Source organism: Pyrgilauda ruficollis, unplaced genomic scaffold (genome assembly GCF_017590135.1).
Source record: "Pyrgilauda ruficollis isolate IOZ18807 unplaced genomic scaffold, ASM1759013v1 scaffold191, whole genome shotgun sequence".
NCBI lineage: Eukaryota > Metazoa > Chordata > Aves > Passeriformes > Passeridae > Pyrgilauda > Pyrgilauda ruficollis.
Genome location: NW_024518207.1, coordinates 110,112 through 138,106, shown reverse-complemented (window position 1 = coordinate 138,106; position 27,995 = coordinate 110,112). Strand labels below are relative to the sequence as shown.

At 51.7% G+C, this 27,995-nt stretch overlaps 2 long non-coding RNA genes across 5 annotated transcripts in view; both read right to left on the bottom strand.

The window, feature by feature from the left end:
- Positions 1-14,708: 14,708 nt before the first annotated feature.
- Positions 14,709-24,452, bottom strand: LOC121352651. 2 transcript variants are annotated; one of them, XR_005954978.1, is made up of 4 exons: positions 20,872-24,452; positions 19,649-19,906; positions 18,925-19,010; positions 14,709-17,989 (listed from the first exon to the last, which is right to left on the bottom strand). It is a non-coding gene; the product is annotated as an uncharacterized LOC121352651 (long non-coding RNA). The 2 variants fall into 2 exon arrangements; XR_005954977.1 differs by having other exon boundaries at positions 14,709-19,010.
- Positions 24,453-24,545: 93 nt separating this feature from the next.
- LOC121352652 overlaps positions 24,546-27,995 on the bottom strand; it is a 31,169-nt gene continuing 27,719 nt past the window's right edge. For all 3 annotated transcript variants that reach the window (XR_005954980.1, XR_005954979.1, XR_005954981.1), the window contains one exon: positions 24,546-27,601. This is a non-coding gene — a long non-coding RNA (uncharacterized LOC121352652). The remainder of the gene's footprint in view (positions 27,602-27,995) is intronic.

The window sequence follows — 27,995 nt, the reverse complement described above, 5'->3', positions numbered from 1 at the left end:
AGGCAGCACGGCAGACAACTGAGGTCATGACAGGAGGCACCACAGCTGGGTGATGCTTTTCCTAGACCAGACTTGCTCCAAGTGACCCTTTAGTATTCCCCAAATTTGGTTGCTCACTGTTTAAGCCCCTTGGAAGAGTGACAGTGAGATTCTCTTAACACAGCTTCTCCAAAACACTGGGATAGTGGGAAGGTGCCATTTTGAAAACCACCAATGTGACTTTGGAGCTGCAATCTGGCTTCCAAAGACTTTTTAAATAATCAATGTATGGAGACAGTGGGCACAACACTTTAGGCCATGTCCTGCAGTGGTGAAACCTCCCAGTGAGCTGCTCGGTGTGCCCTTGCTGAGGGGTTACAGAGGATTCCAGGCAGCGCCTGCAGTTTATACAGCAGAGAAAAGGAGGCTCGAGCTGTGCATGTCTGGTCCTGTGCTCCTGGATCCCAGGCTGGAAATGTCCATGACAACACAAGACAAACACAGCAGCAAATACATAAATACATATGTGCTCTGCTGGGTACTGCACGGAGCAGGGAGAATGTGGAATTGTGATGGCACTTTTCACCACAGATTCATGAAACTCAGGGTTTTTCCTCTGTGGATAGATTGGGAGCCTGTAAATCTAAAGAGAGTGGGGACAACTGCTGTGGGGTACAAATTCCAAGTGCTCAATATGGGGAGGAGATTTGCCAGTCTGTATATTCCTCCCATTCATCAACTTGGAAACATGACCTCTTAAAGGAAAACTTGGAAATGCAATTGCTTCTACATTTTAAAAAAGGGAAGGAAAAAAAAAATGGGGTGGGGGGGGGGGAAGAAGAAAAAAACCAAAGAGAAACCAAACAAAAAAACCCCACGGAACCATTTATTACCATGAGCCATCCCTTCAAAATGTAGGTGTTCAGCACATGGCAGCCTATTTTTCCAAGGATATACAGTAGCACAAGGCAGGACTGGCTCCAGAGCCACTTGAAGGGGAGTGTCAGGACCAGGCTGCTCTGAAAAAAGGGAGAAGAGAAAGGAGAAAATTACAGGGAAGAATGGCAGGGCGTCTAACACTTTGCATCTAATGCCTCCACATGGCTGCAAGTGCCATGGCAATTTGGCCCCAATAACACGGATGGAGGGATGTTGCTAACATATTGCTTCCTTGTCAAATGTCTCACTGGTTTTGCAGCCAAGTCTCCTGCCAGCGAGGCCGCAGCAGCGCCTCTCCGCTACTTTCATATGCAAAGAGGTTGTTAACTCAATTGCCAATAAAACTCTAGTGGGTGGAGAGGAGGACATCTGCCTGTCTAGTCCTGTGCTTGCCAACATGGTTCTTTTATTCCTCCAGAAGCCGCGAGCTCCGACTCGAGCTGGTATTTTGACAAGCATTTCTGTTTTCCTGACACAATGGGCAAAGCGGGCACAGATCTTGCGTGCCACCCGGAATATGTTTTCGGCGCCGTGATTTGCATCCCTCCCTGGATGCAGCAGCTTGGACAGTGGGGTTTGGTCTGACATAGAAATGTGCCACCTCTCTACTTGTGACCATGTGAGGACAAAGTGGGGACGAAGCTCTGCCGGGGCCGCGGGGCTCGGAGGGGCTCAGAGCGGCCTTGGGAGAGGGAGGAGAAGGGACGGGGATGGCACTGAGGAAAAGGAGTTGTCACAGCAGGAACTGCGCCGTCCCCTCTGTGTTAATGACACAGCTTGGGGCTGCTGCAACCCCAGGGGCCCAACTAGGACAGGCTGCAGCCCCCTGAGGATGCTTCTCCAGAGAAACGGGGCTGGTGGGGCATCTGTGCTCTTGGCACTGTCACAAATCCACCCTCCAGTGAAACCGTGGCTGAAAACGAAAGGTACCCAGTGACTGGAGGTGGCAGCCTGGTCACCAGGAGTGGGCTAGGCGGGCTTCATCCCCTGGGACTCGTAACCAGATTCTCCCAGTGCTTTCCAGGCCTAAATTCCAGGTAATCTCTGCTTTCCTGGCTAAGGATACACCACCCCCTTTGTGACGCGGCTCAGCCTGCCAGAGGAGGCCGAGCAGCCGCAGGGATTTCTGCAGGCAAGGCTTGGGCACATCAGACTGTACAGATGGCCAGAGCCAGAGTCTCTCAGGTATCACACAGGGCACAATCAGCTCTCCTCCACCTCCTCTTCCCCCTGCCCGCGCTGCGTGCCAGCCCTGTTGCCAAGCCTCATAAATTATCCCTCAGCTCTCTGAGCACCGCTCCATGGAGGGTGGGGAACCATGGTCCAAGTGCTCCTGCAGCTGCCCAAGGGCACAGCAGCCACACTGCTGCTCTGCCTGCACCCCCAGAACCGGACCGCTCCCCTGGAGGGACCAGAGACCTAAAGGATGGCTAATTTCATGCCTTTTAAACCAGATTCTCTTCAGCACAAAAAGAAAAACAACAGAGAAGTTTCTTATCTCCCTGGGGAATGTCTCCAGACTGGAGCTGGTTTATTATCTGGGTTAGTTTGACATCTGAGAGGAGAAGATTGTGATCTGAAATCTGCAATGAAAAGGGGGTTAGTCCTTCCCTGCATTCATAAATAAATGACCAAAAAGTGATACGTGTCACTTTGTTTTCATTTACTGGGCTGAAGGTTCATATCCAGAACAAAAGACCAGGAATTTATTGTCTTGTTAACTGTCTGGAGGCTTTTAACAAGGTGCTGTGTTACTCTGACCATCATACCATTTTGTAATTTGATTATCCAGACGTTCTGGTTCTTAATTGATAATTAATTTGAATAATGTGCAAAGAATTGAATGATGGAAGGGAGAAAGAGAAACAGATGGTTGGTCTATGCAGCTAGAAAACATTTAACGGGGGAAAAAAACATCACATTTGGAGCATAACAATATACTTTGTTCATCTCTGGGAGGAGACAATGGCATATGTTGTGGCTCATGTCTTCAAACTTCTGCCCTGGTTACAGAAAAGAAGGTGGATGGCAAAATGTGTGAGGACTGGAGAGCTGGCAGATGTGAAATCTGGCACTACTGTCCCTGGAAAGGAGAGATCCAGGCCACGCTGGTGTGGACAATCTCAAATTCCAGTCCCCCTTTCATGTGCAAAGCTGCTGAAGACAGGGAGATGTAAAGCTGCAGCACCAGGGGCTCTGTGTGGTTGTTTGGAAGGGATCTGTGTATTTTATGTTCTCAGATTAATTCCTAGCCTCTGAGTATGTTACAAAGAAGATGCAACTCCAGGAAACAGAGAGCAGGGAAAATGGCACTGAAACGCCACCACTGTCCTCACCCCCTGCAACACACTCCCTAAAACCTCACTGACCCTCCCAGCCCCTTATTCCCACCTTCAAAATTCCCACCAACCTCTGGACAGGACGTGGCTACCAGGGTTTCTGCCACGGACACCAGCCCCTGCCAGAGCCTGTGCGCAGCAGTTTGCTCCAGCAGGGAGCCGTGGGCAGCTGCTCTTGACCTTCTCCTTCACCCCTGACATTCCAGGCTCCTGACCAGGTGTTTTTCAAGCCATGGCCTCCAGAACTCTTCCTTCTGGGATTTCTGGCTATCACATGGCTGAGGCTCCCACAACTATGAGCTTTTTCCTGAAAACCTACACCCACTTTTTCATGGTTTTTTTTCTTTTCTGAAGGGATGTTACTTAAATGTGTTCACTCCTCCTTCAAGGGCAGACTATACTTATGGAGACAGCAGTGAGAGTTATGGCTGAAGGTAATTCAGATTCCAGGAGGGAAGTAGGAACAAAGAAGGAATGCATTTTCTCCCATCCACCCACGGATGCCAAAGGCCCAAAGCCCTTACCTCACTGGAAAGATGAATCAGGAGCCTACAGACACATTTGCTTTATTCTATGGACAGTGACACATTGGTTCTGGGTCTGAAAGCAACAAAGCTCTCTGCACAGTGCTCTTTCCCTTCCCTCCTCCAAGCTAAATCCCATTTTGTATGTGGAGGATGTGCAGGAGAACTTATCCCCACACCCTTATGTCCAAACCAGTACCCAGCACTCGATCTCTATTCATGAGCTGGGATTTCAAAAGGGGTCCAGCCGAGGTGAGCAGGATGGCAGGGGGATGCCCAAGGTCAAACATCAAACACAATCCATTTCTGGTAGGGCCTACAGAAATAATTCCTTCAATTTTTTTCTGGTGTTCCAACCCCTCCAGTGGAGTAAAGAACCAAAAAAAACCTGCTTAAGAGGCTCTCATCGATGCAAATGGATTGAAACGGTTTTTAAAGGAGTTAAATTTGCAGCCTGAACTACTTGGCAGAATCTCTGAAATCATTATTCTTTTATTCATAGCAGTAATAAATAATAATAAACCTAAACATCCCAATGGTCCCCACACCTCCTGCATCTCCCTCGCTGCAGATCTCGAACATGAATAATAATTACAGCTTATCAAATCAGCCCATGATTAGAGACAACAGAAAGACATTTCACATTGTTAACTTCCTTGCACAAGACAGGAAAAAAATCAGGTCATAGGGGTATTAAAAATTTATATCGTAGCATTTGACTTGACTCGTCTCTTAAAAAGGAAAAAAAAGCCAACATGTATTATGTATTTAGGCAATTCCTTTTAAACCCTCTCCTGAATGAGCACAAGACAGGCCAATAACTTGATAGATGGATGGCTCCATCCAGCCCGTGTGCATATTTTATACACACACGCACGTGCAGACACTTACCAGGCACTCACACCTATATAAAACACCAGATACATACACAGAGAGAGGTATAAATCTATTTATAGCCCTTAGCTGAAGGCAGATGCAGAGCTAATGTTTAAAAAAGAAAAAAAAATCCCTATACAGAGATAGCATCTTATTTAAATCTGGCAGCTTTCGAAGAGCAACATTTTGCCAATTTTTTGTGGAGTCGCAGCAACCTCAGCAGAGCTTGGTTCATTAGCTGCCTGATTCCTGTTTGAATTTGCTGCTTGTGTTGTTTGTTTCTCTTTCCTTAGGTCATTTTTCTGGCTTTCGTGGTCCAGAAAATACCTTGACAAGGGAAAAAACTAAGTCCTTGATGCCGTGGAGCACAGAGGAAGGAGTGGAATAAATCAAGTCAAGCAAGAGGCTGAATTCTCATCTCATCTCATCTCTCAGGAGATCATGAGATAAAACCAGCTCCTGCTTGGATGATTTTCAGGACCCACATGGTGCCCTGTCTACCTGCTGGGGCTGCACATTTGCTCTAGGCAGGGGAGCTCTGCAGAGCTGGGATCCCTGTGGGCAGGACATCCCATCCCATCCCATCCCATCCCATCCCATCCCATCCCATCCCATCCCATCCCATCCCATCCCATCCCACGCCTGTCCTGCCAAAGGTGTGCTCGAGCACCTGCCTAGTTCAAGGGGGAATGAACAATTTCAGTCAAAGCTGCCCAAGGCTGCCTTGATCTTGGTGCCTGCTCCAGCTGATGGAAGAAGAAGCCTCTCAATCTCTCTGGATGCCTCCTCGTTCCTTGGACCCTTCTCAGAGTTCTCTCCAACCCATTATAGCTGTTCTAAAACCCAACCAGAATCTTCACACCACTCAGAAAAATCCTTCCACATGTTTCCATGCAAAAATTCTCTTTTTACGAGAGACGCGGTTCCATGTCCAAGGGGTGTCAGCACCACATCTCTCCAAAATGCTGCTGGAAATCTTGGAAAGGCAGAGCCCTCAGAGTGCTGCAGCAAATGTCTCTGTGCACATGCCCTGGCACCAGCCAGCTCTTTTCAGGAGAGGTCAGCACATTTACATAGATGCTTCAATAGAGCAGCCGCCAAAATCTCCCCCTAAGATGTTTTGAAAGCTTAAAAAAAAAAAAAAAACTAAAAAAAAAACCAAAACCCTCAAATATATTTTTTTTCAACATCTGCAGTCAATGAAAGGAGAGATGCAAATCTGCTGTCATTTGCATGCAAATTTTTTTTACATCAAATCAGTGACAGAATGCACAATAAACACACTTTAAATTGAAATATTCCACGTTCACTTCCTCCTAGCCTTGCTTGCAGCTGGGATTCAATTTTCATGCACGGCTCCACACAGGTGACTGTCCTCCAGCAGCTCTGAAGCCAGGAAGAGTGTGGGAAAGATGGAATTACAGAGGCAAAGTAATTGCAACCAGCTCATGACTCAAAACCCAGCTGTCATGAGAGAGAGTAAAGATGAAGGTTCTTCAGAAATAAATGCTGTTGAAAGAGTCTGTATCTGTCTCAAAGCCTAAAGCATCCTTTATGATAATCACTAACATTTTGATCACAGGGAAATATGATAATCGCTCGCCCGGAGTCCACGCAATCAGGAATAATAGCAAATATCTCTGTAAGGCTTGTTTGCTCCAGGCTCTGAACGGCTCAGCCTGCGTGAGGCGTCGCTGCAGGGGAGGGCAGCGCTGCCAGCGTCACTGCGGGGCTGCCCAGGCTGCCCAGCCAGGGAAGGGGCTGGCTTGGGCCGTGTGGGAAGAGCAGTGGGGCTGGAACAGAGCTGGGCTCCCCCCAGGGCCAACAGCCACGCTCCTGTGTCCCATGGCCAGCCCAGTTCCAGCTCCAGGCCCATACATCCCCATTCCCCATCTATTCCCATCTCCACTGCCAGGCCTGTATCAAGCCCCAACCCCAGCTCCATCCTCATCTCCATCCCCATTTCCATCCCCATCCCCATTCCCATTCCCATTCCCATTCCCAACCCCATCCATCCCCATCTCCATCCCTAAATCCATCTCTGTTCCTATCTTCATCCTCATCACCTTCCCCACCCACACCCAACTCCATCTTCAACCCTGTCTTTAACCCCATCCCCATTCACTTCCCATCTCCATCCCCGACTCTATTCCCATCCCTATCTCCATCCCCTTTCTCTTCCCGTCTCCACCCCTATCTCCATCCCCAAACTTTCCTCCACCCCTATCCCCATCCCCATGTCCATCCTCATCCATCCCCATCTCCTTCCCCAACTCCCACTCCATCCCTTCTGGAGCCTGCTGGTTTCAGCAGTGTGCTCCAAGCTGTAGCTGGTGCTTCACTTTTCCTACCGGGGAAAAACCCTTCCTGGTGTCTGCCCAAGTCCCTTCCTGCTGTAATTTAAACCCTCTCATTCTTGTCATGCATGGTCAGATGAATATTTGTCCCCAGCAGCTCCCAGCTCCCCCCACCCCCATGGCACTGCACATCCACTGAGTCCATCCCAGCTTTCCTGGGGAGTGCCCATTCACCGGGAGAGCAAACGAAAGGAAACGCTGGGAAATCAATCCTTTGTGTTTTAACAGCCTGAGGCCAGCTGGGAACCCTCTGGATGCCTCAGTGTGTTGCTCTCTGATGCTGTGGGAGCAGAACAGGTTGCCAGGGCTGGTCCCGGATGCGTGGCTGGAGGGGTGATAATGTTTGAAAGTCACCTAGAGGGGTGGGAGCGTTTGGAAGTCACCTGGATCTGTCTCCTCCAGCCACAGCTTCCCGGCAGCAAAGTTTCCCCAGGACTCACACGCTGTTAAAAGCCACATTTCCCCCCAGATTGCTCAGAGAGGCCGCAAAGGCACTCGAGGCCAGTTAGGGAGATCTCCCTGGAAGTTAAGCACCGAATCCACCTGCCTGTGAGGAATGAGATGCCATGTGAAATCCAGCCTCGGGCACTTCTGAGCTCCTCCTGAGAGCCCGGGTCACCCCAGACACAGCTCAGCGAAACAGAGCTGCACACACCTTCCCGTGCTCACTTCTGCACATGGCAAAGCCTCCAAGCCCGGGGAAGTGTGGAGGGCACACACCGGAGAAATCCCAGTGAAATTCCCCCCAAAACCCCACTGCTGGTGCCCACTTGTTGAGCCACTGCCTGTGTATTTTGAAGGGAATTTCTCCAGATTGTCAGAATTGCTGAAAAAAAACAGCCCTGAAAGGGTCCCAGGTGTACCTGATTCCTGTTTTTCTGCAGGAGGAAATGTCCGGGATAGAGCAGTGAGGTGTGAGGGAGCATCACTTGCTCTCCTGTCCACTTGCTATCTAAAGGTCATTTAAAATACAGAATGGCTGAGCTGCTTCTTTTCTCCTTTTGCTTTTTTTTTTTCTCCCAAGAAATTAAAAGTCCTCTTTGAGACCCCCTTATCTGGCAGGTGAGGGGATAATTGGAAGTAGAGGTACAGCTGACATGTCCAGAGATACAGCAAGGAGCAGCGGGAACATCCCGGAGACAAGCACAAACCCAATAAACGTTGGGGGGGAAATCTAATAATCGCTTTGCTGTCTCAACAGCTCCTTAGCTGATAGAAGAGACACTCATTTTTCACTGCATGTCCACTGTTCTTTAACCCTCTGAGAGCTCCCATAAAACACCCACGCTCCGACGTGTCCTGAGTCAGCAGCAGATCTGCTCAAGGTCTCCTTGGCAAACCTCAGCAGCTGCCTCTGGAAAAGCCCAGACACTGTTGGCTGTGGGTCAGCCAGAAAATGTTTCCTCCCTGGCTTATGTGCCCAGAGGCTTGAAAAATGCTATTTGTGGCCATCTCCCACCTTTTCTGTTAAAAATAAAGCGTGAGCGCTGCTCAGGGCTTTCTGAAAAACAAAATCAAGAAAGCACTGGCACCAAGAATGTGGAGGGAAGCAGGCAGTGTCCTTCTGGTGCTTTACTCCTGATTCCGTTTCCCCTCACATTTGTTGGGCAAGAGGCTCCAAGGTGGAAATCCAGCATTAGGGTGCAAGGACAGGTCCCCATCACAGAGATCCCGTGGGACACGGCGGGCCGAGCCCTTGCTCTGAAGGAGACGTGCCAGCACGGGCAGTTATTCCAGACAAGGCGCCATAAAAACAATTCCAGCTCTATTTCCTCGTGCATGAGCAGGTTCCCCTGCCCTTTAGCCTCCTATGGAGCTTGCATTTTTATGGTAAAGATTTAAAAAAAAATAGGTTGCACAACCTCAAGCACAAGCCCCCGGCTGGCTTGGGAATGGTGTGGCTGCTTATCCGTACAGAGGCTGTGGACAATTCCTGGATGGATGGGTGGAGGATGGACACAGAGCCACACAGGCTTTCCCACCACTCATGGAGCCACCCTCCACGATGGATTTGAGGTCACCAATGGGGATATTTTGGCTCAGGGGTCCCCAGTTTGTGCAAACTGCAGGTTCACGGTGGGTGTGCTTCCTCAGAATCATGGAATCATTGATGTTGGAAAAGGCCTTGAGTCCCACCATGAATGATCACTGCCAGGTTCACCAATAAACCATGTCCCCAAGTGCCACATCGACTCCTTTTTTTAACTCCTCCAAGGAATGGTGACTTCATTCCAGCTCCTGCATGATCCCTACATGCATCCCCCATGGACAGTAGGGAAGAGGCAAAACACAGTGTGGAGAAATCCAAGCAGCTGGAGCAGAGGAAAAAAAAAACCATCTGCCCTTTTCCAACCTGACTGCTCTTGTATTTGTTTATTAAACACAGGTTTGGGAAGGAAATGCCTCACTGCGGTGACAGGCCATGTTTCCAAGGTTATCCCAGAGCACAAGGCAAGACAAGAGACATTTTTCATCCCCATAATTAGAGAGAGCACATTAGCAGATTAGCATTAAGCAACATTTACATACTGTGATCTTGTCCTAACCAAATTAAGGGCTTTCTCTGTCACCCTTCTCAGCACCATGCAGCAGGCAGGGCTGTGCTCACCGTCCTGCATCAGGTTACCAGGTTTCTGGAATTTGCCTTCCCTGCTTCTCAGTGCATGCCAGAGTGTCTTTCTACAGGTAAATTTAAGAACAACCTCCCTCCACCCCCCAGGTTTCCTAGGGTTTGCTCATCACTGGCAGCAGCTCAAATCCCAGACCGGGATGCCTGGCAGGGACTGGGCATGGGATGGTCACAGAGCATTCCCAGGTTCCTCAAAGCACCTTCCATTAAATGCTCCACCTCCCCTTCCCCTCCTCCCCCTCAAAAAATCCAGCCCTGAGCCCAGCCACTCCCAGCTCCTCCACAGCCATTTCCCAGGTTCCCAGACTTAACTGTCGAGGCTGCAGACACATTTATTATCTTTTTTTGCCATGCCATCTGGCATTTGTGTATCAGAAGAAGATTATATCTATGTCAAACAGGGGGGAAAATATCTCTCCCTGTAACAGTTGTAGAAGCAAGGGGGAGAAAAAAATACATTAAAAAAAAAAAATTAAATCCCGTGGACCATATGGAAGATTTTTTTTCTTAAGTGATCTATCTTGAGCAGTTAGGAGGTGTCACAGGCAATGTGCAGCTCCTGGGCTCACTGGGAGAGGAGCAGGGTGGCAGCGTCGGGCGATCTGAGCCACCTGAGCCACCTGAGCCACCTGAGCCACTGCCACCGCCCAAACAGCCTGGGAATGTGAACTACCCCCTCTCCTGTCCCAGCATGGGGGCAGAGAGGCAGGCGAGAGGAGAGGGAACAAAGCGGGACAGCTTGCAGCATGCCGAGTGAATCAGAGCAATGGCCTTTCTTTGCCTTTCGGGGTTTTATCATCGCGCGTCTTGCGAAAGCGAGAGGTGTGAACCCGCCCTGGAGCCCGGCCAGGTTTGCAGTGCCTGCTCCGTGCCTCCCCGTGCCGGGATCGTGGAAAATTACTGGCTTCTCCTGCCGGGACTGCCACATGGGCCTTGGCAGGGCCAATGAACCAACCCTGGCACGGCCTGCTGAGCACCGAGAGCAGCCGGCGCTGCCACCGCGCCCCGTGGTGTGTGCCGTGGGCACCGGGCTGTGCCGTGGGCACCGGGGTGTGCCATGGGCACCGGGGTGTGCCGTGGGCACCGGGCTGTGCCATGGGCACCGGGGTGTGACATGGGCACCGGGCTGTGCCGTGGGCACCGGGGCGTGACGTGGGCACCGGGGTGTGCCGTGGGTACCGGGGTGTGACATGGGCACCGGGGTGTGACGTGGGCACCAGGGTGTGACGTGGGCACCGGGGTGTGCCCAGGGTGCCCTTGGCTCGGGAGGGAGGGCACGGCCCCTCCTGGCTTGGCAAGGTCACCTCCTCACCAGGAGCATCCTCTGCAGCGTTCCAGCTTCATCCTCCAGCTGGGAGAGCACAGAGAGGTGAAGCACTGCCAGCAGCACCCAGGAAAATCCTGCTGGGAAGGTGGAAGTACCAGCAGGGCATGGGCAGGTCCATCCCAAACCAGTCTGTAATTCCATGATTCTAAATTCCCTTCTAATCTGCATTTTGGCAAAGTCCCTCGGGCACTCTCAGTCCTCTTGGGCTGGTTTTGCATCCCTGATGAAGAAGACCAAGGCTTCAGCATCCTTCAGAAAGCATTTGAGGGCAGCTCATGGAGGCTAGAAAACAGCACCCACCTGCCCTCAGCCCACGGGGAGATTTGGTCAGATTGAACCCCTCACCCCAAGCACGGCACTCCTCTGCTCCCCACATCCATGTGCTTCCTGGGGGGCTTGGGGAGGAAGCGCCACCAAGAAAGCAGCACTTCCCTGGGAATTTGTCTGTCTTGGGATCATTCAGGCGGATCTCCACCAAGCCTGCTGACCCTCCTGGGTGTCTCCCCAGGGCCTTTTTGGGGTCACCAGAGCACAGGCGCAGCACTGTCCCCATGATCCTTGCGAGACACGCTCCGCATGCCCAGAGCCAAAGGCAGGATGGTTCTCCTTTCCCAGCCCGGGGTTGGCAGTCCCGGCGCGCCGGGAGCAGCGCCCGCCCGGAGCCGGAGTGGGAAAGCCCCGGCAAAGCAAAGGGCTCGGAGCGACACCGCGCAGGCAGCCCGGCCCCATCCTGCTGGGACACAGGGTAAACAAAGGAAATACCACAAAATCAAACAGCATCACTGCCCAGAGCACAGCTTCCCCCAGTCCTCTCGGGAAAGGCTTCTCGCCTCTTCCCTTTTTCCCCGCTTCTGCAATTGGTGCTCTTGCCTCTGGGAATCAGTTCGGCCCAGTATTTATTGTACTCCGTGCCCCCCAGAATTGCCTCTGGGTTTGTAAGTGCCAACCAGAGCCATTTCCTCCTTGCTGCGATTCACACTGGCCGGGGCAGATGTTTGGCGATGTGGTGGCGGGAGGGAGTGAAGCCCCAGCTGCTCTCCGCTCTTCCTGCTGCTAAAGTTTATGCCGTGGAGTTATTTTTACCAGGAAATCCAGCTGTGGTCAGAGCTCCTCTGGCAGCTGACCAGCCCTGGGGGTGAGGAGCACAAAACCCACTGTTGCAGCACCCCAGACCGTGCTGACCTCCCTGCTGGGTACCATCCCTCTGCCCCCCACATCCCCCACATCAGCATCCCTGCAGAAGGTCCTGTGGGGCAGGGACGTGCCAGCAGCTGTCCCTGGAGCTGCTGTCCCTGCCCGTCCCACTGCAAACACCCACAGTGGCAGCTCTGCCCTGGGTCGTGTGCCACTGACACCAGCCAGCAGGCCTGAGTCACCCGGGATGTCTCGTTGGGGCTTGAGCATGGCACCCCAGATTTTGGGGAGAGGTGGAAGGCAGCGAGGCAGCTGAACAGCAGCAGGATCATTTAGATGCCTCCAGCCTCCTCTGCTTTTTCCCAGAAACACAGGAACCCCACACCGAAGGGTATCCCCACCCCAGCCCACCATTGCCCCTGTGCTTACAAGGACATAGAAGTGAGTCAGGTGGGGCAAAAATTCCCATCGATGTCTTTTCATTGCAAAAATCCTTTTGGAAATGCAGAATAAGTATGAAAGTCCTGCTACCAAGCCAAGGCTGGTTGTGATCCTGCACCCAGGGAGAGAAGATCCCTGCTGGAGTGCACCCTGTTAAAACTGCTCCCTGCAGGTCTGGGACTGCCAGGCTGAAGCAAAGCTGGTAAGAAAACCCTCAAAAATAACTTGTTAGAAAATGTTTCCCAGCAGAAATGTTCCTGAGGTTGCTTGTGTCTTGCTTGTTTAGGCTTCTCCATCCTCCCCAAGGATGCACCTGGAGCCTGCTCCACGCTCCAAACCCCCCTCTTCAGGGTCACTTGGAAGGCTCTTACTGTGGAGAACAGGACAATCATTCCTGCCTTGACCTCTCTGCAGAAGCTTCTCCAGACTCACTCATTCCTCTCTTTGGTTACCTTCACGAAAGTTTCAGACATTTCCCATCCCCAGTTTGCTCTGGCAGCCCCAGCAGTGAGTCCCCTGCTCTTCTGCACCCAGATTCTCCTTTTCCCACCTGGCCTTTCATTAGAAAAGCCCTCTCCTCTGGAAAATCCCAGGCTCAAAAATCCCTGATTCCATCTCCAGAGGAGCTCCTCCAACTGTGCAGGTTTGGGCAGGAGATCTTCCCCAGCAGCATCCTTGCTCTGCATTGGAACTCCCCATCCTGCACACCCAGGCTTGTGAGCTGCTGTTCTGCAGGAAAATAAGGGGATGAGAGAAATGAAGAGGGATGAGTGGATGTCAGCTCAGGAACATCTGAGTGGAAATGAGAGCTGGCAGTCACCAAGGATCCCAGTTCTTTTTCTGCTATCTGCTTTGTTAGATTTTATTTCTGTTCCAGGAAAACTGGGGGGAAAAAATATATCTGAAGTCAAACAAAACATTTTCTTTTGCTAAAAGGGAAGGATTTCATCTCTGCCTCAGCATTAGAATAATTTCCATTTCAAAAGTGGGCTGTGATTTTAAAATGAAAATTGAGACCATCCCATCCCCAAAGGTTGAAATGAGATGTTTTGACAGACCTTTTTTTTTTTTTTTTTTAACCTCTGGGGCCCTTTTGCCTGGGATCAATATATCCTTGCAGTGAGCTCTGTATTTGACAAGCAGCAACTTTTCACCAGCTAAACATCCCCTTAAATCTTCATCAGTCGAGGACAAGGCTCAGAGGTGCAGGGTCCTTGTCGAGGTCCCTCTGCCCTTGGATACAGTTTCCTCCATCCTCACCAGTTCCTCAAGGATGTCACCTGGGAATCCCAACAACTCATTAGCACTTAATACACAGCGAGAGGAGCTGGTACCTATTCCTCCCATCCAAAATAATCTCCCAATGTTTGGAAATAAACGGCAGAAATATGTCCCAGCAGGTGTTACCTCTTCAATGTTGTCTTGTTTGTAGCCAGTCACACGACAACATTCCCATAACACCAGAGGTAAGCAGATGGCACTTATTAATTTACATCGTAAATACGCTCTAATGTGTACACCGAGCAGCCACTTCTGTGGGAGGCAGCTCTACCTGGCTCACACAGAGCATCACAGCCCAAACGCCTCACCTGAGAGCGGGGACAGCGGTGCCATGTCCCTGCTCCCCACGGAGGCTCCATGCCTTTTACCGGAGCGGTTCTGCAGCAGCCGTGGCCATGCACAGCCCCTCTCCCCACAGCTGTCAATCGCTCGCCCCAGGCGCCAAACCAGAGAGAATTACACCCAAAGTTATTAGAGGCAGCGAGACTGCAGGCAGCATCAACACAGCATATGTCCCAAAGTAAACAGATTGCGCGGAACTTTCCGGAACGTGCTGAGGGGCCGGCGGTGCCGACGCTGCTCTTCCCGACACACGGAGCTGCCTGCGGGGAGGGGGACATGTGCTCCCCCGGGGCCCAAAGCTGCAGCTCTGCTGGTGGCTCTGCCAAAGCGCTGCTGGCCCACCCCACTGCGAGCAGGGACACGCTGGAATTGGGAGCTGGAAAATGACGGAAGGTGCTCTCTGGGCCAGGCCACCTGGCACATCCAGTAATGATTGGGGCTGGATGGAGAATTATCAACACAGATGGGTTTGCACTAAAATAGCTCCGTCCCATCTCCCCCTCCCAGCCCTCCCCTCCTCTCTTTTGCAAGGCGACACAGTTGAAAACTGGTGAGTTTTTAATTTTTTCAAGATTTTTTTTTTAAGTTCTGGAAAGAGGCACAAGTAAATGGGCAGCAAAAGGAACCCAACATCACCGAGGGATGTAAAAGATGTAACTATTTTTTGCTGAAGGTGGGGGAGCACCAGCCCACCCTTCTTTCTGCGGACACTGTGGCTGCAAAGGGCTGTGGCACAGGAGAAGGAAGGACACCACAAGAACTGCAGTGTAGCCTCCAACTCCAACCTGCCAAGAGCATCCAGCCTGCCTGTAAATCCCTGTCTGTGTTGCCTAATGCAGGGGATGATCCCAAATCCAGCTGCCCCCCATCCTGCTTGGAGACCTTGGCAGTGTTGCTCAGAGGCCTTCTCCCCAGTGTCACCTGCGTTCAGCAATGGCTGCAAGCGAGCACTGAGGATAAAAACCCAACCAGAGACATCAGGAGGCTGTGATAAAAGGTCCACGGCATAACACCATCCCTGCAGGATTTAAAATCCACATGCCATCAGATCTGAGCAAGGGGAGCCCCACATCTGGTGCAGCACCTGCCCAGTGCCCCCTTCTCCTGCCGCCACCCCAGAGCCCACGGCAAGGGCTGGATGCAGGAGAACATCACCCACACTGCAGAGTCTGCACTGGGGAGAGGAAATTCACTCCAGCTGCCAGCTCTGGCTGATAAGACAATCTCCTTTCATCTCTTATTGCCTCTCACTCCACCCCTTCATTCTTTATTTTCTTTTTGGTTGCACCCAAGGGCCCGTGCTGCCCTGGGTGCCCTGCGTCACACTGACGTCAGGGAGGCAGCCAGGACCACGATCATGGGGCTTCTTTCACAACCTGCCTGCCCTGGGGACTCTCATTAATCAAGATCTGCAGATAACAGCCCTGCAGAACGACTGCCAGCAGTCCCAAAGGAGCCCACACTGGTTTTTCCAAACAGCCGCCCTGGCAGAGCTGGAAAAGGGCAGGTACAGGGCTGGAGGGGCTCCAGGTGTGTGCACTGTGGCAGCACTGGCCTTGGAGAACCCTGGTCCAGTGGAAGTGGAACCCTGTCGTTGGCAGGGGCGGGGAATGGAATGAGCTTTAAGGTCCCTTCCAACACAAACTCCTCTGTGATTGCTCCAGGGTTGGCACAGGACCTTCTGCATCCACCCTGGGACAAAAAAGTAATAGATTTGGCCACAGGCCTCTGGCTCTCAGGCAATCCTTGTTTATCCATCTCATCCTGCTAGCTCAACACTTAGCTGTGGATATTGAGCATCAGCCCTGTCAGGTGACATTGGAGTCATCCCACCTCCACATGGCAGTGAGAGGAACAAGCCTTCAGTTTCAGTTTTCCCTTCTTCTTGGAGATCTTTACAAAAGAAAAGGGAAAAAAAATCTTTAAGAGTTTCCCAGCCCTACCGCCTTCTCCTTCATGCCTGCTCCCAGCTGGAAAACAAGGATTACTTTAGCTGCTGGATTTCTCTTGCTCAAGGACAGTTATTTGCATGGCTTTCTGCTAAAGCCCTGGTTTTGGGAAGAGGGCATGAATTTAGGGCTCATTTCAAGCCACAACCCTCATTTTCAGAATGTGACCCCTCCTTCCTGCATAATGAAAATCCATTCCTTGTCTTGGGGAGTGTTCATTATAGGCAGAGGAGACCAGTGCGGTTTGCACATGGAAAAGAATTACTATGAGACACTTCTTAAAACATTTTTTTTAATTGATGTGCTCCCAGTCTCCTGCTTGCTGGTGGGTAATTAAGTCAATTAACAAGCATCTGTTTATTTATTTCCCTTATTGATGGATGTAAGCAGTTTGGGTAGCAGTTTGTAACAAGGGCCCGCTGCAGCTTGCCCGCCGATCCATGAATATTCAGGCAATCACTGCACTCCATCTACAGGACCTGCTCCTCCACCAGCAGGAACCTGGGAATGAGCTCCAGGGTGGGCAGGAATCCTGCCCTTGGTTGGACAGGGCTTGGAGCAACCTGGTCTGGCGGAAGGTATCCCTGCCCATGGCAAGGGGTGGAATGAGATGGGCTTTAAGGTCTCTCCCATCCCAAACCAGTCTGTAATTCCATGATTCTAAATTCCCTTCTAATCTGCATTTTGGCAAAGTCCCTCGGGCACTCTCAGTCCTCTTGGGCTGGTTTTGCATCCCTGATGAAGAAGACCAAGGCTTCAGCATCCTTCAGAAAGCATTTGAGGGCAGCTCATGGAGGCTAGAAAACAGCACCCACCTGCCCTCAGCCCACGGGGAGATTTGGTCAGATTGAACCCCTCACCCCAAGCACGGCACTCCTCTGCTCCCCACATCCATGTGCTTCCTGGGGGGCTTGAGGAGGAAGCGCCACCAGGAAAGCAGCACTTCCCTGGGAATTTGTCTGTCTTAGGATCATCCAGGCGGATCTCCACCAAGCCCACTGGCCCTCCTGGGTGTCTCCCCAGGGCCTTTTTGGGGTCACCAGAGCACAGGCGCAGCACTGTCCCCATGATCCTTGCGAGACACGCTCCGCATGCCCAGAGCCAAAGGCTACGAGCCCGGCCAGCGCCGTTCGCTCGTGGACCAAACAACTCCCCGCGCTGCCTTCAAAGAGTTACTTAATCACAGGCAGCACAATTAAGGAGGCCTGGGAGCCAGAGAAAAAGGGATTAGCAGACTCTGGGCAGAGCATTCATCACGGCGAGCAGTTCTGCAGAGGCGCATCTGCTGCTGACTCCTCTCCTGCAGACGCACCGGTTTTATTGCCGTGTCAGCACCAGGGATGTTTACTCTCTCCTGGAGCCCAAGCCCTGCAGCGCTGAACACGCTGGTTTTCCACGAGCTGGGGGGAAAGGGATGCTCCCAGACCGGGGAATTACCATCAGCACCTCGGAGGAGGCTGCACCAAAAGCGGTTGTGGGGCTCCCCACGCCCTGCCTGCATGCCTGGGAGAAGGGAGGGCAAGGCTCCTAAGCACCCTTTCAAAATTCCTCGGGTTTGGTAAATTAATTAGTTTAAACGAGCAATTAGAGCTCAATTGTAGCTCTGCTGGATGGCTGCATCTTCCCCTGTCCCACTCTTCAAATTAGAGTTTTGGGGTTTTACAGGAAAAATCATGGGGGCGGGGAGTGAAGTCAGGCATGGAAGAAAACAGGGATGGCAGTGGGTGAGGGAGGGCACAGGTGGGAGGGTCGTCTCCAGGGTGCAGGGAGATAGTCATCCTTGTTTCTCCATGGTGCTGGAGATTTGGCCAAATCCTGCTGTTGGATATCTCCAGGTCGGCCTCGTTTCAGAGCTCACAGGAATTTGCCATCCTGTTTTGAGACAACTCAAAAAAGTCCAACAAGTTCTCCAGGAAAGCCCTCCAATTTACAACAGAGCAGGAGGCATCGTAATAACAATAATAACAGTAATGATAATTGATGAAAGTTTGCTGTAATGAACTGGCTGCAGCCCAAAGCTGCTTAAGAGACTCAATTTCCCTGTGACAACTCAGTGAAGGCACCAGAGAAATTCACATCCCATGGCTTTGCTGATAAATAAAGCATCCCTTCATGGCAGTGCAGAGCTGGGACCTTTCTTCCACACACACTGACCCCAGAGAAGCCAACTCAGTCGTTGATGCCCCTGGCTCCCTGGCCAGGCTGGAGGGGGCTTGGAGCAACCTGGGATAGTGGAATGTGTCCCTGCCCATGCAGCAGGTGGAATGGGATGGGCTTTCAGGTCCCTTCCCACCCAAACCAGTGTGGGATTCCAAAATTCCACAACAATTGCACACTCTGAGCCCTCCTTGAATTCTTTTTAGAGTCTCTGAAGACAACTGATGGAGACATCATTTTCCTGGGCAAATGAAATTACGTGCTGCCCCCTGAGGAAATAATTTTTATTCTGCACCTTTTCCTTAATCCCACACTGTGTGAGAGACGGTTGAGTTATAGATTTTGGAGGCTCTCTTTTCTCCCACTGCTGCCAGAAACGAAATGGACCAGGAATGTCCTGCCCTGGCTGAGGTTTCTGTGCATGTGCCAAGCACTCTCTGTGTCCCCCATGGACAGAGCATGCAGGGATGAGGTCATGGAGGATTTCAAACAGCACCTGGGACTCTAAAGATGGCATGGAGGAGGTGCATCCTGACCACAGAAAGATCAGAATTCCAGGGAGAAGGAAAAAAGGTGGATGGTTTTGGGGGCCTTTACAGTCCAGCCCAAACAGGGTCACTGTCACAGTTATAATTAGAGTTAATAATTACCTCTGCCTGATATCATCCTCTCCCAGCCCTTTACACATGGAGCCAACACAGAGCAGTAGGAGAAGGATCCAACGAGGATGAGACCTCTGGAGACACAGGGAGAGGGGGTAAGATATCCCATCACTGCATCCCTGCCAAACCCCACTCCCTGAAGGGGCAGAGCTGCATCCTGGTATTCCTCAGGAGAAAAACAAACCTAAACCAACCAACCAAAATAAACAAACAAACAAAAAGCTCCCCCAGACAAAACAAATAATTTTTAAAAACCCCAACTCTTCCCCCACAAAAAAAAAAAAAAAGAAAAACAAACAGACAAACCCCCAAGAAACCCAGCCCTCCCCAAAAAAATTTAAAAAACCAACACCTCCAAAAAAAATTCCCTGAAAATATCCCCCAAACAAACCCACCCTCAAAAAAACCCCAAAAAATGAAACAAAAAACCTAACCCCCCCAAAACAAAACACAAAAAACCCAAAAACCCTAGAAACAAATTAACTAACTAACTAACTAAAATTAAATCAAACCCCACCCCAAAACTCCCTCAAAAATAAAAAACTTCCTTCAGACCCCCCCCCCCCAAAAAAAAAAACCCAGAAAAACCTTCAACTCCCCAACAAAACAACAGGTTTTGCTTAGATCATGGAAACTCTCTGCAGTGAAGCGAGATGCTGCTATCCACATCCATCCTGAACGTCCCAACAAACCATCCTGGGGCAGCACCTACCCTTGGCCAAATCTGTGCGTGTCCACCACCCCCTGGTTTTATCTCCTTTGGCCTTTCCTGGGGACATCTCGTCCTTCCTGAGCTGTCCAGGCCTCGCAGCTGTTTGGAGCTGCTGCCCCTCAAGGGAGGAAGGGGCTGCTCTGGGCTCCTGTTCAACAGCAACATGAAATAATCCTCATGGCATCATCTCATCTGGCCTTGCCTCTGCTCCAGCTGGTCCTGCCTCTCTCCCAGAGGTGCAGCTGCCTTGGAGGAGCTCTGGGTTGGAGGAGGAGAGGTTTTGGCATTTGGTTCCCCCCAGTGCCCCCTGCGCTTTCTGGGTTGGTGGGGTTACTCACACCACAGCAAAGACAAACATGCTTTTCCTGGATCTCTCTCTAGAAGGAACTTAGGAAGGGTTTGGGGGGGCTAAAACTGAAAAATAGAAATAATTTAAATCCCTGATTAAGCTGGAGGTAGCAGCACAACAGATAACAGGGTCTCCATGCCGGGGGTTTAGGGTGTATTGAAAGCCAACAAGGATACAATCCTGCAGGAAACTCATCCTGCTGCTTCCTCAGCTCCTGCCACGGCTTTGGGTCAAACTCACATTCCTATGGGGACAGTGGACACCTTTGGGACTAACTGAAAATCATAAAATCATGGAGTAGTTCAGGTTGGAAAGGATCTTAAGACATCATCTTGTATCACCCCCTGCCATGGGGAGGGACACCTGCCATTATCCCAGGTGGTGCCAACCCCATCCAGCCTGGCCTTGGACACTGCCAGGGATGGAGAGTCCACAGCCTGGACTTGCTCCCTGTTTTCTTGGTGCCCAGAAATTCTCTCACAGAAAGTATGGACTTTCCCCTTGCATCAGCACTACCAGGGACCCTCCTCTCTCAGAGAATTTCCCCAGATATGCTACTGCTGCACAAGGTGCTGAGGCTGGACTGGTAAACACACTGAGGACTGAGCTTGGAAAGGGGAGAGCAGAACTGTCAGCTTCCAGGGTACAACAAACAGAGATTCCTCTGATATTCACATGTTCCCCAGGAGAAAAAAATGATATTGAAAACACCCCATGTCAGAACAGAACTTCCAGAACAGCCCTTGCAGTGACTCTGGCAGGGATGGTGGGTGGGAGTATCATCCTCACAATGTTCTTCCCAGTTAGGTACAGACCTGATGACAGGGGGATCTGGGACACATTCTGGAGGTTTTGAGATCCTGTCTCCTCTTACCTCTGCACTTGTGGGGAGGGAACTCCCAGCACTCCTTCCTTCTCCTGCAGCTGGGAGCAGGTGCTGATGCATCTCTTTGCTACACTGGGTGCTCCAAGCTCCCTTCTTCATCCTCACAGATGAGCTTTGTGTCTGGCTGCAGCCTTCAGTGCTTCAGGGCTGGATCACAGGATCAGAGAATCCCAGAATCCCAGAATGGCTTGGGTTGGAAGAGACCTTAAATCCCATATCGTTCCAACCCCCTTCCACTGTCCCAGGTGGAGTGTGACACTGCCATGGTCCTTCCTCACACAAGTCCCTGCAAATGGCTGAGGGATGGACCAGCCAGTGCTCAGGGAGAAAGGGAAAACCTCCCAGGACTGCTGCCTGCCCCATGGTGCCTGGAGCAGGGCAGCCACACAATGGAGGGATTCCAATGAACCCATAAATCTGTCCAGGGAAAGCAGGGAGCATAAACACCCCTATGATCCCTGAATACACAGGGAAGTGGATTTATAAGCAGAGGCAGAAGTTTTAATAAATACCCATTCCTGGGGAAACTCCACCTCTGGCACAAGCAGAGTGGAGCCGGTGGTATGATTGGTGTCCTGTGGGCACAGAGAAAAGATGGAGCCTGTGACCCATCTGCCTGGCACTGGGGATGTGGCTAATGTGACCTGGAACACCCTGGGATACAGGAAGGTGTCCCTGCCCATGGCAGGGGGTGGAACTGTGTGGTCTTTAAAGGCCCTTCCAACCCAAACCATTCCATGTACAAACACGTGCTTTTGGAGCTGTGCCCACACCACTGCCTTCTCTCCACCCCATGCTGGATTTAAGCCAAAGCAGCATCTGAAATGATTGCCCCATACCACCCTCCCAGCTGTCAGCTACATTTTCTGGGCCACAAGCCCCTGACAACTCATTCCCTGACGGATGCAAGGAAATCTTCAAATGTGATGTGGCAGCCTTTCCTTCCTTTGTTACGGGCAGCCCTGTATTTATGAGCCCTGTATTTATGCCCTCGGCTCTAGAGGATGCTCAAGCAGGCTCCAGCTCCAGGGGGACAGGCAGCATCTGACTCCATCCTCCATCCTCCTAAATCCCTGACTCTTCCAAATGCCCCATCCCTCCAAACCACCCTGCAGGGGACCAGGCCCGGGGTGAACTCCAACCCCCAATGGCCACAGAGGCAGCTCTTCCCCTGCAGCTTTCTGCTTGCTTAAGCACTGCTTCTGCTATTAAATTCAGAAAAGCAATAACATCCCCAGCAATAGATGCCACTCACGATAGCTCAGGGAGCAGATAAGGCTCCCAGAAATGTGTTATTCCTGTTCAAAGCCTTGGTCACAGTGACCTCCACAGATACTTTAAATTCGAGCTGGTTTAAATTGGTTCTTTGTTTGTCATTACATCCACTTTTTAAGGAAACTTAAGTGATCCTAAGCCCTGCTCATATCTGTTATGCTCTGCTTTCTTTCTTCATTTAATGGGGCAAAGACTAGTTTATTTAAAAAAAAAAAGATTTCCACCTCTCAGATGACAGACTGCTCTTGACCCAAGCAATTGTGCCCCCCACCCCTCTCCTTCTCCCTCCTCCCAGGAGATGGAAATTAGCCCTTTGATGGGATGTGTTGGCACCTTACAGGGATCCAGTAAATTTAAAAAAAAATTAAAAATAAGAAGCAGAGTCAGTTTGCTTCCCACTGACCCTCAAAGCTGGGGAATGTTACTGCTTTAGGATGCAACAGAGTCCCACAGCATTCCCACATTGCATCCCTGGCAGGAGATGGGACCTGCAGCTCTCCCACTGCTTCCACTGAGGTATCCATCATCTGCAGGAGATGGAGGCAACCCTAGGCCCCAACCCTGCACCACACAGCTCTGCTTCAGGCTCTTGAGGTGCAGGGAGGCATAAAACTGGTTTTTTCTCCCCAAAAAAGGCTCCCTCCTCCCCTCGGATGGCAGGGCTTTTATGGCACCCCCACATCTCCTCCCGGCCAGGACAAGTCCTGGTGGGCACAGCCAGGACCAGGCTGGCTCCTGGAAGGGGCAGAGACCAGAACAGCCAAAGCCAGGCAGGCTGGGCAGCTGGAGAGAGAGGGGCAGGGTGGTTTCATGGAGCCCCACATGGAAAAGCTCCCCTGTCCCTGTCCCCACACCATTTTCAGTGCAGAAGCTGCAGACACACACGGCTGCATCCCAAACCCCTCCGTGTAATTACAGATCCACCGTTTCTTCTGGGCTTCCACTTATTTAATCATCCTTCTCATCTGCCTCTAATACCCTGAGCTCTGTCAGAGGGCACAAACACAGCCTTTACGTCCAGAAGGACAAGAGTTCCCTGCAACAGCTGCTATATTTAACAGAAAAAATACACTGGGTTGCCATGGCAACCCTGGCTTCTAAAAATAGACCTGCCATATCCAGCACAGCCGAGAGCACAGGCAGTGCTGACGGAAGCTGCTTTCCCCGAGCGCTGGGGAATGGAAGTAAACTTTTATTCCTGGCTGGAATCGCCCCGGAGCAAACCGTGCACAAAGAAACCACAGGAGCCTTTGCTAATTAAAGCAAGGGAAGGATCCCCACTTCCCTGGGCTCAAGGACTGATCCCTGAACTGCAGCTCCTGGAATCAAAAGGGTGCTTTGGGAACGGGGGCAGGGCTGAAGCCAGCTGGATGAAGATGGAATGATGGTGCTGGATGTGGCTGGTTTTCCTGCCGGCACTGACACGCTGAGGCTCAGAGCGGCCAAGTGCCCAGAGCCCTGGCAGCAGGGTCACCCCCAGCCAGCAGAGCTGCCGGGGTGAGGCTGGTTTTGGGCACCCTCAAGGGGCACCCAGCCTTGCCTTGAGTGCTTCAAATGACCTGCAGAGAGCCGAGATGGGGATGCACAGTTTTCCAAATGGCCTTTTCCCCCCTTCCACCAACAAAACCAGGTCTCTGGGCATTGAACCAGGAGTGTTCTCCCTCCCCACTGGAACACAGACCCTGTCACCAAAACACACCCCGAGCTCCCTACAGCAAGAGCCAGCTGAGCATCCCCCAAAATCTGATTAGCAAGGTTGGGTAGTCACAGCCTGCCTAGGAACAGCGGTTGCTTCCCATTGCACTCCAAGCCTCCAGTCATCTCCCTAACCCTCCTTGGCATTTCTTGCTCCGAGCGGAGGGCGGGCCTCAGACAGATCACAGCCCCCTGGCACTGCCCTGATCCTGGGTGGGAGGATCGCAGTGCCCTCCCCACGCTCTCCCCGGGCAGCCCTGGCTTCCAGGAACCCTTGAGCACGGAGGTGGAGGGCTGAGTGCCTGCTGGAGGAGGCATGGCGCTGCTTGACTCCTGCTCTGCTCCCGGGAGGAAGGGCTCTTCAGGAAGAAAACACTTCAGCTTGGTGTAGCACTCAGTATGTGCTCTTTTTTTTCTTCCTCCCTACTTAAGAAAAAAAGATTGCCAGACCTGATGGGAGCCTAGGGTAATCTAGTGCAATATTTCCTCTGTTTCGTGGTTGGTACCAACAGCTTCGGAGCAGGGTCCAGAGGAGGCCATGAGGATGCTCAGGGAGCCAGGCTGGGAGAGCTGGGGGTGCTCACCTGGAGAGCAGAAGGCTCCAGGGACACCTCAAAGCCCCATCCAGGGCCTCCAGGAGAGCTGGAGAGGGACTGGGACAAGGCATGGAGGGACAGGACACAGGGAATGGCTTCCCACTGCCAGGGGGCAGGGATAGATGGGATATTGGGAAGGAATTGTTCCCTGGGATGGTGGGGAGGCCCTGGCACAGGGTGCCCAGAGCAATTGTGACCAAACACCAGCAGCAGCCGGGGCTCTCTTGACTCTCTTGACTCATCTCCCACCCGTGGTGGCCACGTGGACGTTGCCTCCCCTTGGCACAGGCTTGGCAGGGGCTGAAGGGGCCTCACTGAAGGCCTTCAGTTCGGTTTGCTTCATCCCTCCTCATCCTGACCCAGTTCCTGGCCAATCCTATGGCCATGAGCTCCCTGCAGAGAGGACAAAACACTGGATGTTTCTCTGGCTCCCTCCACCACCCGTGATGTCCTGTACAGTTCCTGCTCGGCGCCTTCCCCCGGCCTCTGGAAGCAGAGCACACTTGTCCTCCTCTATTTTTTGTCATACCTGGCCCACTTTTACACCTGCCATGAGTCCCTTTTCCCCCTGCAGTGCTCAGAATGGTGTTTCTGCAGCTGAGGCTGTGTCAGCACCACAGAAGCACCTCCTTGTCACCGACAAGGGCAGCAAATTCGTGCCCAAATAAATCCCTACTTCTGCAAAAGTGTGTGAAAGAAAAGGCTTTAATGGTGAATAAACTCCCAAAGTGGCCAAATGGAAAAGGGAGTGGATGAGATTTACACTCTGTGCCACGGTGTGAGGGCAGGGGTTGCAGCTCCTCTGGCTCAGTGCCGGGAGGATGGAGGGAGGGATGTTTGCTGCTGGGGCTGCTGCTTTTAGAGCAGGACAGGGAGTGACGTGCACGGAGCCTGTTGCTGCTAATGGTGTTTGTGTTTAAAGCCTAAACTCAGATCATGGGAAGATGATTTAGAAGGAAATTCTTTAGTATGAGGACAGTAAGGCCCTGGCCCAGGGTGCCCAGAGCAGCTGTGGCTGCCCCTGGATCCCTGGCAGTGCCCAAGGCCAGGCTGGACACTGGGGCTTGGAGCAGCCTGGGATAGTGGAATGTGTCCCTGCCCATGGCAGGGACGTGGAACTGGATGAATTCAAGATCCCTTCCACCCCAAACCATTCTGGGATTCCATGAAATAGATTTCACCAGGGCATCCTTCTCTCACCAGGAGAGTTTCCACCACTCAGTAAGGCCAGACCAGGTGCAGAGGTAAGAGCAGTCTGCATGTCCAGGCCCAGCCATGCCGTGCTCATGGTCAGGTGGGTGCTTTCCCAAGGAAACCCGGCTCCTGACAGCTCTGTCCCAGCCCCAACCTGCTGCCATCAGCCACAGGAATGCAACAACAGCCCTGCACAAGCCCACACCCACCCATGGAGCTCATGGCCCACACGTGGGCTGCGCTCTGAAAGTGAAACGTGAGAGGGGTCATGGAAGGTGCTCAAGACTTACAGGGGATGAGGCAGTACAAACACAGTAAGATGCTTAATTTTATGTGGATCTGGACGGATTTATCTCAAAGGTTTGCTGGGACCCCTGGGAGAAACTATGTAGGTGGAACATTCCTGGCCCCAAAAAGGATGAGATGCATCGCAGCAGAGCCAGAGCAGCAGCACAGCCAGGTAATGACTCCAAACAGGAGGTGACATCCCAGAATTCTGCATCCCTGGATGTCCCTCATCACAGATTCTCACCTCCCTCCTGGTTTCATGCCACCAGACTGGCTCAGGTTTTTGTCCTGTCCTTGCAGACATCCCTCATCCTTTACCCTCACTTCAGGCAGAATAAAAATGAGAAAAATCCTAGCAGAACATTCCTGTTTCATCAGGAATCCATGGAGAACCCACATTACAAGCCGAGGGACACCATAGGTACATTCAATCTGCTGGACATTATGATTTTTGACTCCACTGCTGTCCCAGACCATAGAATCCCAGACAGGTTTGGGTTGAAAGGGCCTCAAAGCTCATCCTGTATCACCCTCTGACATTCCAGGGACACCTTCCACTATCCCAGGCTGCTCCAAGCCCCATCCAGCGTGGCCTGGGACACTTGCAGGGATCCAGGGGCAGTCACAGCTTCTCTGGCCACCCTGTGCCAGGGCCTCACAGAGGCTTGTCCAGCCTTTCCTCCAAGAAAACCTGATTCAGCCACACTGAATTTTGCCTTGGGTTTCCTTTCTTTGCTCCAAGTCCAGCTGGGTCTCTCTCCAGGAGCCAGGAATTAGGTAGCACAGCTATTCCAAAGTAAATTGCCCTACAATTTCTTTTCCATAGCAAGAGGGTTGTTTTCTTAGGGCAAACCACTTCTATCCTTGAGGAAAATGTCAGCAGGAGGAATAGCCAGGGAAAACTTGGCCGTGCTGCTGTCCTGGAGTTACTATCAGGTAAAAAAAGGCCAGTGAGTTTCCCCTCTACAGTTTTTGTGGCCAAGTTCTTTAACTTTCCCCCAGCTCAGCTGAGGATGTCAGAACTGGGGTTCCCTATAAATACTCTCAGCCTGGGCTGGGGGGAACAAACCAAAAGGGCACAGAAACCATGGAGCTGCTCCAGCCAAGGAGAAACGTCTGTCATTGATGTAGTGGGAAAATTACACGTTTATATGGCCCCCCCAAACACAAGAGCAGACATCCATTTCCTGCAGGGCTGTGGACGCCTGCCAGCCCACAAATAAATCACAAAACCACAAAGCCAGCAAGGAGGAAAAAAAAGGGGAATTATCACAGAGGATGCAGAAGCCTTTTGTACTAGGAAAATCACCAGCGTCTCCACCAGACATCTATTGTTTATCAATAATATTCCCTGATGCTTCCCACCCTTTGGGACTGAGATGGGGAGGGATATTCAAGCAGAACAACAGAGGTCTCCTTGGATTTTGCAAACTCCAAAGGCACAGCCAAGGGGTGGCTTGGGAGATGCACTGACCTGCCCCAGAGGCATTTGTGGGACCAAACCCAAACAAACCCACAGCAAACCTGATATTAAATAGGTTTTGGCATGGGTGCAAAGATGGAATAAACTCAAAGTTGCCAACTTTCCTCCAGGAAGAGGGTGTCTGGAGGGCAGGGATGGAGCACTCAATGGTCTGGCAGCACCTCCAGAAGGATCATATCCAGTGATGCTGGAGATTAAGAGAACAAACAATTTCAGTGAGGACTTGCAGTCCTACTCCCACGCATTTTCCCTCCCCTTGCCTGTCCCCATGGAGGTTTAATGGCCTGGGCCCCCACTTCACAGCACCCTGGAGTCACTGAGAGCCTCTCCATTGCCTTCCAGCTGCCTTTGGCTCCAGCAGAGGGATCATGACAGCATCTTTACAGCTTCCTCCGTGGCCCGTGAAGCTGGGCTGTGTCAGCACCAGGGGACTGGAGGAGAAGGTCCATTAGTGGGGTTCTGAAGGGCAGTTCCTGTTTTCTGCACCACCCAGGGCTTGTAAAGGAACCGTGGATGGGTGCCATGCTTCCCAGGATATATTGTGGCTACAGAAACCCTGACAAATGTATCAGCACTCCCAA